This window comes from Hippocampus comes, unplaced genomic scaffold (assembly GCF_001891065.2).
Source record: "Hippocampus comes isolate QL1 unplaced genomic scaffold, H_comes_QL1_v1.1 scaffold89, whole genome shotgun sequence".
Classification (NCBI taxonomy): domain Eukaryota; kingdom Metazoa; phylum Chordata; class Actinopteri; order Syngnathiformes; family Syngnathidae; genus Hippocampus; species Hippocampus comes.
Window position 1 is genome coordinate 311,189 of NW_017806077.1, and position 10,482 is coordinate 321,670.

Below are 10,482 nucleotides of genomic sequence, written 5' to 3' on the forward strand. Positions count from 1 at the left end.
TTTTTTTTGTGTGTGTGCTTTAACCCTTTCAGGGACAGCGGTGACTACAGTGGGCAGCTTATCTCGTTATCGGGTTACAGGGTGCATGAAAGGGTCCGTTGGTAATTGAATGTCAAGTGTGGTATGTGTGCCGCGGGGTTGAAAAATTTGGGATCTTTGTGTTAACTTGTAATATTCCAATATTCTTCAAAATATTGTTCAAAATATGTGTACTTTATTCTCATGAGATTAGAACTTAAAAAAAAAAAAAAAAAGATGATCAGGAGGCCGGCCGACAATCGCTGATGTCATGCTAGCTGGGCGCATCTGCCATCGGTCTTCTGGTGGAGTTCACCGCTCGAAAATTGCCGGGTGTCCTGGTTGTCATTTGTCTACATCTGCGATCGTCATGATAACCCCGCCCCCTTGGTGCCAGAGTCTGGTCCAACAAGTAGGCGGGGCCAATTGCCATCTTAAGCACCACAGCTCAAGCTCATTTGGGTGGTGGAAAAAGAAAGGACCAGTGCTCACCTGGGCACAGGCGCCGAACTAGCACTAGCACGAGCGTGGTGGAAAAGGGCCAGAAGTAGACCAGGGCTCACCAACTCCCGTCCTCACCTCATTCAAATGAGCAGCTTTCAGGCTTCTGCAGAGTTTGCAGATGAGATGATCCAGGTGTGTTGGAGGAGGGAAACCTCGAAAACAGGCCGCATATATCCTACTTTGTATGTGTTAAACATCTGCCGAGAGCGAGGGGGAAAAATGAAATCACTTGAATCCAATCTGGATTTAAACGTGGGAAATGTTGATCGGATAGATTTTTCCCTGACGGCGCCGCTCGTTAATCTGGTTGAAAGGTAGACGATATTGTTCTTATTCGGATCAAATGCCATCCAAGATTCTGACTGGAGGTGGCGACGTCGCAGTGCCGTCGAGCCATTGAGAAGCCAAGCCGATGAACGCGCGCCGTCGGCTGACGTTTGATTGACAGCGATGCTGGCGAGCGGCGACAGTTGGACGGTGTCAGGCTGTCACAAGCGTGGCGCCGCTTCTGCAGCGGCGGCCTCACCTGCCAACACGCCCCGCCGCTTTTTGCGCCGCTTGACGGGATGAGACAGCCGAGCATTTTGTCCTCGGGCGCAATTGACACCATTGAAACGATCCCTCTGATGAGAAATCTGATCAAACTGCTTATGTCCAAGAAATCTCGATTGCCATCAGATTTTTTTTTCTCGAAGAATAAGTATGACTTTATTCTCATAATATTGACTTTTTTAAAGCTGTTTTTAAGATGAAACTACGTATTCTCGTTCGTACTTTTTTTCCGAAAATGCCCTATAATTCTCAGGAAATGGCTCCATTTTCAAAATAAAATTTGATGTAGATCTCCCCCAAAAAAATTCTCTTGGAAAAAAAAAGTGACACTATCCTATATGCAATGTTTTTAATAAAAAAAAAAAAGTAGCTTCATTATTTTATGATTGCGATCCAAAATAATCTGGATTCAAATCCAGACGGAATATCAAAAGATTGACGAAAAATCGCCAAATTCCGACTGACTGATCCAGCCGAAATATATCGAAGTTCCCGTTTAAACAAACAAAGCTGCTGGTTGTTGTTCTTCCAGGTAACTCCACCTCGTGTTTTCTTTTGTGTGTTTACATTGCGCCGCTTCCTCTTCCTCTTCGGCTCCAAACTTCGGCTCTTTGCACCGCTTGTCACGTTGACGTGATTGCCACATGACATCGCCGGCGCTGTCATGACAACAGCCGCTCGGCCCGGCCAGCCGGGCAACCGCTTCGTCCCCACTCCTATTTGGGGCACCTCAGATGTTGCAAAAAGGATGGCCGGGCTGAAACGTTTTCATCCTTTGCTGCCCTCGAGGGAAGGTGAGAGAGAGAGAGAGAGAGAGAGAGAGAGAGAGAGATGGAAAATTTGATGGCTTGTACACTCGTGAGTGCTTTGACATTTGTGACTTGGCCTGTTCGTGGATTTTTTTTCCCCTCCCTCCGCTATTTTGGTGTTCTCCTTCTAAAATGACTGCTCCACTTTAAATCCCCACTTGGAAACAATTTTACTGGCACACAACCACCAGTAGATGGCAGTGATGCGCCATTTTAAATACGAGATTCCGTCTCCTTTTGTTCTACTGCCGATTGTAAAAGACTGGGAAAAGGCTCCGGTCGCTAGATTTGATGCTAATCACCTTTGGGGAATTTCAACCAGAGTTTGTGGGCCTGGTTGTCATCCAATTGTTGTCCTTTTTGATGCCCCCAAGCCTCATTGTAACTGAACTTTTAGACGGGGATGTTTAGTGTAAACATGATGCGTCTCTTGTAGGCAAGGGAGTTGGTTTGGGGGGGATGGGGGGTAGTGGCGTAGGAGCAATTAGAGAGCAGACGAAGGAGGTGGAACACGCATTCCTGCCGCCTGCAGCTTGGACTTGAGGAGGGGGGATGGCGTGGAGAGGGAGGAGGCAATTCCAAACAGTCCATCCCTCCGCCCTCCCCTCACTTCAAGTCATCCCGGCGTGTGAGGGCGTCACTCCGTGCCGGGCTGGAGGATCATGAATGGAGCTTGAAAGGCGCACGAGTCTACTTGCTGCCGAAGCTTTGTGGCCGCTCACGCAGTAAGTTGATGCGGCTTTTGTGATTGCTGTGTGGCACTTTTTCAGAGCAGGGTTCTGAGTGTTGCAGTTCCACGTGAACTCAGGGCTGGAGGGTGTGGGGGGCGTGGGGGTCTTCCCCAGCTTGATCTCAGGAGGGGGGGTTGCCCACATCGTGTTGCTACCTGTAAGCTCCCCTTTGCTGCAGGCTTTTGTGTGTGTTGCTGTTGTCATGATCAATGTTTTTTTTTTTTTGTCACCCCGATAAGAAAATGTGAGTGAGACGTCAAATGAGACGTCAAACTTCAACCATTTCGAAAGGTTCCAGAAAATCACGACACATGTTAGAATATTGCAATTTGTTTCATCAGCTGGGCTTTTACATTTTATATTTGTCCACCAGCTTCCGTGTATCCATTCAAAGCATGCTGCAAAATTCTCTTTCTGAATTCTTTCTCCAATGCTCCGGAATCACAATCAATGTTGTGATATCAAACCAAAAAGCATCAGTCCCTTTTTCAATTTTTAAATTTGTCCACCAGATGATGTTCCGTTTTCCCCCATTTAAAGCATGCAGCAACATTTCACAGCTTTCATATTTTTTTCAGACTAAAATATTTCGTCATGCTTCGATTGTTTTTGTCCACCCGATGGCGTTACTGCAACTCCGATTCAAAGCATGCGGCACTTGTCATTGTTTTCTGCAAATTGTGCTCTGTTACTGCTTCACAAATTCTGCAAATTGTGCTCTGTTACTGCTTCACAAATGACCAACTCAACAGGAAATCTGCGCAAGATGGTCAAATTCAGGGCCCGCGTCCTCAAAGGGGGAGGAGTGTGTTTGTGAGTGTGTGTCTGTGTGAGAGAAAAAAGAATCTTGTCTTTTTACCGAAAGCTGCTGTGGCGCCTAACTCCCAATACATGTCATGTCATGATATTCAAAAAATAGACACACTAAAATGTTTCAGCCACTCTTCCATATTTGTCCACCAGATGGCTCTACCCTCCCCCACCCCCACCCCAAATCAGGGCATGCAGAAGTCTGCTTTGCATCTGAAATGTGTTTGCAAGTGAATATTGAATAGATTTGAAATGGCCAAAGTCAAGGAGAAATCTCCAAGGGTGCATTTCTGAAGTTGGAAGGGTGTGTGTGTGTGTGTGTGTGTGCATGTGCGCGTGTGTAAATCCCTGCATTGTGCTTCTCCAAAGCCCCCCCTGTGTGCCCCCCTCCTGCGGTGAGGAGTGCTCATCTGGTGTCATAGTCATGGAAATGCCTTGACCAGCTTGTCGCCGTCTGCTCGTCCACCAGGTCGCCTCTCCTCTGGTGTCTTTTCATTTCAAGAGGAGACGCAACAAGTCCGCAAATATGAAAGTCACGTGGGTGCTTGTTGTGCAAAAACTAAGTTTGCTGCTCTCCCTCTCGCGCAATCGCGCTGTAAGCCGGAGCAACAAAGCCCGCATTGTCCATTTGAGTTGGTCTGGGATCAGGTGCTACATTCGCTTGTTAGCGCAGTGAGCACAACAAGCGCTTGAAACGTGGACACCATCGGAAAACAGTCTAAGGTGTGACATTGCTGCATGCTTTGAATGGCGTGAGGAAAGCAGCCACATCTGCTGCACAAATGGATTGAAATTTAAGAAAGGATGACATGATGTTTAGTTCTGTAAAGTGCTCAATCGACGTTTTGGTGGTGAGGTACCACTTGAGGAAAACTGTTATATGGCGCAAAGTTTTGGCTGCATGCTTTGCGTGGACAAAAAGTTGCAGCGTCTGATGAGCAAATCGAAAGGCGATTGTCCAAATTGAAATCTTAAGAAAGAATTACTTTTGATCATTTGAGAGAAATGTACGCTCAACGCTGACATTTTCAATGTGTGTGTGTGTGTGTGTGTGTGTGTGTGTGTGTGTGTGTGTGTGTGTGTGTGTGTGTGTGTGTGTGTGTTTTTAGTGGGGGCAAATGGATAGCCATCCTCCGGGAACGTTGGACCCACATTTGTTCAAAATGGCTTGAAAATAAAAAGCCGAATGGCGTAATGTGTCTCTAGGATGTCTTAAAGGTGACATTAACATTTATGGGGGTATGATTCTCCTCGGTGAGATTGAACGGACTCGGCCGGATTGATAGCGGCATTACCCTTCCTGGCTTCTCGCGTCGGGCCTTTTTCCCTTTCCGGGCCTTCTTGTGTAGTCGACTGTGTCGCGATGCAGCTCGGCGACGCTTGGCTGCACAATGCAACACGGCGGAGAGGCGCTCCGGATCGTGTAATGGTGGAAGTAATGCTCAAGGGAAGCCGGGTTGGGGGGGGGGGGACATCTCTTGGTCCAAATAATGCACATCTCCAAACTCGTTGCTGCCGGATGCACTTGATAGCACATTTACATTACGTGCTGTAGTTCCGTCGGTGGTTTTTCTCTTCGGAATGCTCATCAATATTAAAAGCGCTGATGGAAATGTGCCTTGACGTCGACCCAGATGTGTTTGGGGTGAAGTTTGGTGCACGTCTTGTCGTTTACTGACCTGGAAGAAAATGCGTCAGATGGGGAAACGCATTTGGGATGCAGTTTGCAGTTTTAGTCATCACCATGTGGGGGGGGGGGGGGGATTGGTCACTGCTTACTAAAAGAAAAAGTTGAACCCTCTTTGTTGTGAGAACATCATTTTGAAAAAAAAGAATAAAAGAATAGAAATGGACTCCAGCATCTTGGTGAAAGACTGCCCAGAAGAGTGCAATCTATTTTGACTGCTTTGGAGGAGAAGCTCCATGTGTCCCAATACTTTTGTCCACATATTCAGGGAAGTGCGTTATGACAAACATGATTTTGCACAACAACACTCCTAACCTCATTCCAAAGTGTAACACTCAGTCAGACCCAATTTGGAGTGGCATTCCTCAGGGACGCTCTTTAGGTCCGTTAATTTTCTATAAAAGTTGTACACTGCTTGTCCAAGATTAAGCTTTAAAAAAAAAAAAAAAGTACAAATCCCACATCAATGAGAAAGCCCAGAAGAGTGGAAACTTTGGTTCTAAAGGCAAGAACAACTCTTATTTTCCTTTTAACTTTTCACGACTTGCACGTGTCCCAATATGTTTGCCCACCAAGTGTCGCTTCCTGTGTGGGAAGTTGTAACAGTTCATCTTCCCATGCGATGCCGCACATTTGTCACCACAAGTCTCTCTTTTCAGTCAATAATACTCCCATAAGCCCCCACCCCCCCCACGAGTGGGACCTCCACCTGACACTCTCCTCACCCCAGCAGATGGGGCTTCGCTAACTGCCGTGCCGCCGCTATGATACCTTCAGTCGCCAATCTGTCATCGTAAAGCCATCACGCACATATGTGCAGAGTTGGGGAAATTGTCGGGTGTGTGTGCAGAGCGGCAAAGTGGAAATGTGAGGAATGTGAAGTATGTGAAGACGAGATGACTGCGATGCTCAACACACGTCGCCAGAAGCGATCGTCTGAACAAAACGCACTGCAACTTTGGCTGACATTGTGACCCTGTGGTCATTTTTGCGCCTCCGGGATGTGAAAAGTGTCCCGGTACTTTTGGTCCAGTCGAAGGAGGTTTTGTATTCCGTGGCCTTGGCCTTTGGTCCCATTTTAAATCCATTTAAGTCGTTTGAAAACTGCCTTTAGTTTATTGCCAGCAGGTGTTAGCCGGCGAAATATTCCCGTTGTTCAGACGGCGCGAGACTTAGCTAGCCAACGGGGAGGTTAGCCGGCAAAATATTCCCCTGACTACCATACTTCCAGGCAGCCGCTCAAATATATCGCGAACGTAGCTTTGACGCATGTGCGCTCCCCACGAAGATACGGCAGGCAGATGTCGGAAGAGAGGGGACGGCAATATGAAATATGCGATCACGCGTTCTGACTCGAATGGGAACATTCTGATGAGGCTTGGTTTGTTTTCAACAGCCAATTCGCTGCTCAATTCAACTCACTATTTACGGTGACCGTTTCCACCTACGATGCTGCTGCGCCTCCGACTTCTGTACGTCATATTCTGAAAAAGCCAACATGGACGCCTGCGCTAACACGGCTGCTCCATCAAGTGTACTGATAAGCTTGATCATAAAATCTAGTCGGACGAAAAGCACACAAACAAGCAGGACGTTAACAAATATTGCCCCGCCACTCAGCACACAGGTCAAACAACCTCCCGGCGCCCCGTTCCAACCGGCCTCCACCTTTTGTCCTGAAAGCGCTGCTAACGGCTGGCCTGCACCCAGCAATTAACAGCCGTTTAGGGACTTCAAAGCACGTCAATGAGGAGCGAAAAGATCCGCGAGCAGGATGTGCTCCAGTCACACCTTTTGCCGGGTGACGACGTTGGGAGATAAAAGCGCCGCCTCGCCGTGGGGGGATTGGAACGGGGGGGGGGGCTTCCTCAGGAAGGACAAATACTCGCCCCAACGTGGTCGTTTTGCCGTCAAATTGCTCCCGCCCTCCGTTTGTTCAACTGTGTTGAAGGGCCGAGAGGGCAACAAGCCTCGACGCTGTTATGCGGCGACAAAAGCCGGCGAGTGACTTCATAACGGCCCGTGATGGCGTCACACTTACTCAAAGGAGCAACCGTGAGACTATTAGCAGCTGCGAGAGCTTGATTGAAAACAATGCCCGAAGCTCTTTGGCCTGCTGTGCCGTATCTTGCCGGCTCAACGGAAACGCACACTTGCAGACGATCGCAACGTATCGCGCCAGGAATCCTGCCAGGTTATCCCCAAAAAATGTTTTATTTTATTTTTTCCAGTTTGTTTGCAGGATATTTCACGTGGGTCGGCCGAGTTTGAAGACGTTCCAAAAAGGAAGCATTTCGGGAACCTTAATTTTGCACTTTGTGGCTCACAAGCAACTTCCCACGGACGCTTCAGCTTTGAAGGGTCCCGCGAGGTCGTTGTTGACTGGGAGGAAATCCGGAGGAGCATCTTCAGGACCCACGCCAACCTTTCAAGTAGCCACAAATTGTGGCGTGTTCAAATGACAGGGTTGGTTGTTGCAGCTTGCCACGAGTCGGTCCGCCGCATTCTTGCCTCTCACCACTCATTCACGCCTGCTTTGATTTGAAGAGCATCTGTTGCATTTTTTTTTCTATCAGTCAGTGTGTCCATGTACGTCAAATTAGAGGCCACCACACATCTTCCGAAACATGCTCCAGCAGGTCTGAGTGTTTGTCCAAAAAAAAAAAATTCTCATTTCTCCCGCTCTCTATCGGGAACATACAATGAATTTTTTATCTGCTTTTTCTGATTTTTTTTTTTTTCCCCCCACCCAAAAGAACTTGATGCTCGTTTGGCGCCAGTGCTGTGCTTAGTTGGTGCTGAACAAGTTCTTCGGAAAAACGCATTTGGTTTTCCAAGTCGGAGCGACATCATGACGTCATCGTAAAGCGTCCAAACGTCACGGCTTACGTCGACGTTTACCCAATAGCGCCTGCGCTATTAATAATAATAATAATTAGCATCTGATGGCAACTTAGCATAGCATCGTATGTAGTATATAGCAGTCAGGGAATCATTGTCGATGATCACGAGGCTGGCCGCCGGTCACAGATCGCATGCTAGCTGGGCACATCCGCCATCGCTCTTTTGGTGGGATGCAATTGTGCCGTAGTTCGCCGCTCAAAACCTCCATGTGTCCAGGCTTAAGAAATAATTGGGGCCATCTTAAGAACTAGAGAGAGAGAGCCAATTTAGGCAGTGGAAAAAGAAAGAACTGGTGCTAACCTGGGCACTGGCCCTGAAACTAGCACGAGCATTAGCACTAGCGTGGTGGAAAAAGGCTCCTCCCCTCAGCTCAACTCGGACACGGCGCTTTGATCATAAAGGTTTACGTGTCATCATGTTTCCCCTCATGACTTGCGGCTGTGTTCTCGCCTTGAAACGCATTGACGTGTTGGCCTTGCGAGAAGGTGACATCATATCAAATCACTTAGCCGGGCCACTGCTGCAGAAGGACTTCAGTTTCCAAAAGGTGTGTGATGTTGAGGAAGGTGAGATAAAAGTCTCTTCAATATGTTTTGGTGATTTTTTTTGCTGGTGAATATTTCACTTTCCAGGATTTACTGTGCCAAACTTTCCCTTGACTCTCACATGAAACTCGTCCCGTCTGTATATGTTACGCTGCAAACGTGACAACATTTGTCGCTCTCCGGCCTGTGAAGAGATGAGTTGGCCTTTTTTCTCTCTCATCTTGCTTCCCCTCCTGAATGTCACAGCCAATAAGCTGTGGGCTGATGGTAAAGGGTGGACGTCCTTGGGCATCAAACATCGAGCACTGCGATGAAAGCAAGAGGTGATGAGCGAGCAGAATGACGGGAAAGGGCGCAACAAAAGGTAGAAGCGGGGGGGGGGGGGGGGGGGGGCGCGCCAGTTTTCGAAACCCCCCCCCCCCCCCCCCACACACACACACACACACACATCCTCGCCCAAGCCCGACTCGTGCATGCAACATCTTGCCAGCAGAGGGTCGGGCTCCTACTCATCTGGGTTGGCTCCACACACGATTGGAGCGCACCCCCAAAAGGGCTGTTCTCAAAGAGGATGGGTGCACACATTAGGAGGAAGAGTCAGTTCATCTCTTGTCCCATCTGTTGATGCTCCCAGGACACTGTTTTGGTTGTTTTTGTGCAGCCCCTAAGGCAGGTAGCGACGTAATGTTGGCAGACGAGATGGCTTCAACTCTGTCAAAATGCAGTTGATTGGCCAAACGGGGCGCTTAGGGAGGTCAGATGTGAGCAACTCTCAAAAAGCTTTTATGCCTACTCGGTTGCCTTCTAAATATAGCAACAAGATCGTATTTTGAGCTGACGAGTGGTATGGTTTGTGGCCCCATTTAAGGAGAGCACCGGTGTGGTATGAATGAAGTTTAAGCCTGAAACCTCGCAGGCCTGCGGCAAAGTATATTTGTACTGTTGTCATTTGATTAGCTACGTCATCTTATGTCTAATCATTAGATAAATAGTGGGGCGTGATGCGAAGCCGGGGGGCGCGCGTGACTCTGGGGAATCTGCTTTTTTAGTCGAAGAGAATAGAAGAAAGTGTAATTGCACATCCTCTACAGCAGTGGGCGGTAGCGCCCTCGTTGTCCGAGAGTGCGCAGGGAGAATTCGCTCTATGGTGTACTCTTTTTTTTTTTTAAATGTATCTTTTTTTGCACCGAGCTGGCGGTATGAAGTGCAGTAAACAAACCCTCAAGAGACAAAATGAAAAGAAAGGCGGAGAGAGAGACGACGATAATGAGACAAAAAGAAAGTGACCCGAAAGCTAACACTAGAAAATACAGTATGACGAAACGTTTGTAGCGCTTGGCTTCACGGTGACCACGGTGGGAGTCGGGGAGCGAGCGGGGGTGTTCACTGGGTCGAAAAATGCTGGCAGCGGATACACGAAGCCAAAATAAATCAAGGCGCCATTTCAAGACGTTTCACCTCAATCACGCTGAGAAGTCGCTGGAAAAGTTGTGCACTGCAAAACGTGCTCGTCGTTGCCATTCATGCTTCCTCATTTTGATTTAAAAAAAAAAAAAGGCGAGAGAGAGAAAAAAAATCCGGCCAAATAGTCTTTTACATATTCTGCTCCTGAATTTATGTTTCTGAACTGAATTTGAATTTATTGATTTATTTCATTTTCGTTTTCAGAATGCTGCAAAAAGTTGGTCAAAAATGTGCCAACGAGGATTTTTTTTTCATTTTAGGCAAATTCATGCATTTAAATTATTTTCTGTAACATACTAAAAAACAATGTTCATAAAGTTATTCTTTGCTGTAAATTTAATTGTATTTCTTTCATGTTTTTAAGGATACAATGTAATGCAGAAGTGTACTTATCACAATTTTATAGACAAATGACAATTATTGTGTGGCAGAGTGTGTGTGTGTGTGTGGGGGGGGGT

General features: G+C 47.4%; 1 protein-coding gene across 1 annotated transcript in view; it reads left to right on the forward strand.

Moving 5' to 3' along the window:
• The first annotated feature begins 8,416 nt into the window (after positions 1 to 8,416).
• The window catches only part of LOC109530768 (T-lymphoma invasion and metastasis-inducing protein 1-like), a 24,314-nt gene continuing 22,248 nt past the window's right edge, over positions 8,417 to 10,482 (forward strand). Inside the window, exon 1 of the mRNA XM_019894645.1 lies at positions 8,417 to 8,581. The gene's annotated coding sequence lies outside the window, so the exon portion shown is untranslated. The remainder of the gene's footprint in view (positions 8,582 to 10,482) is intronic.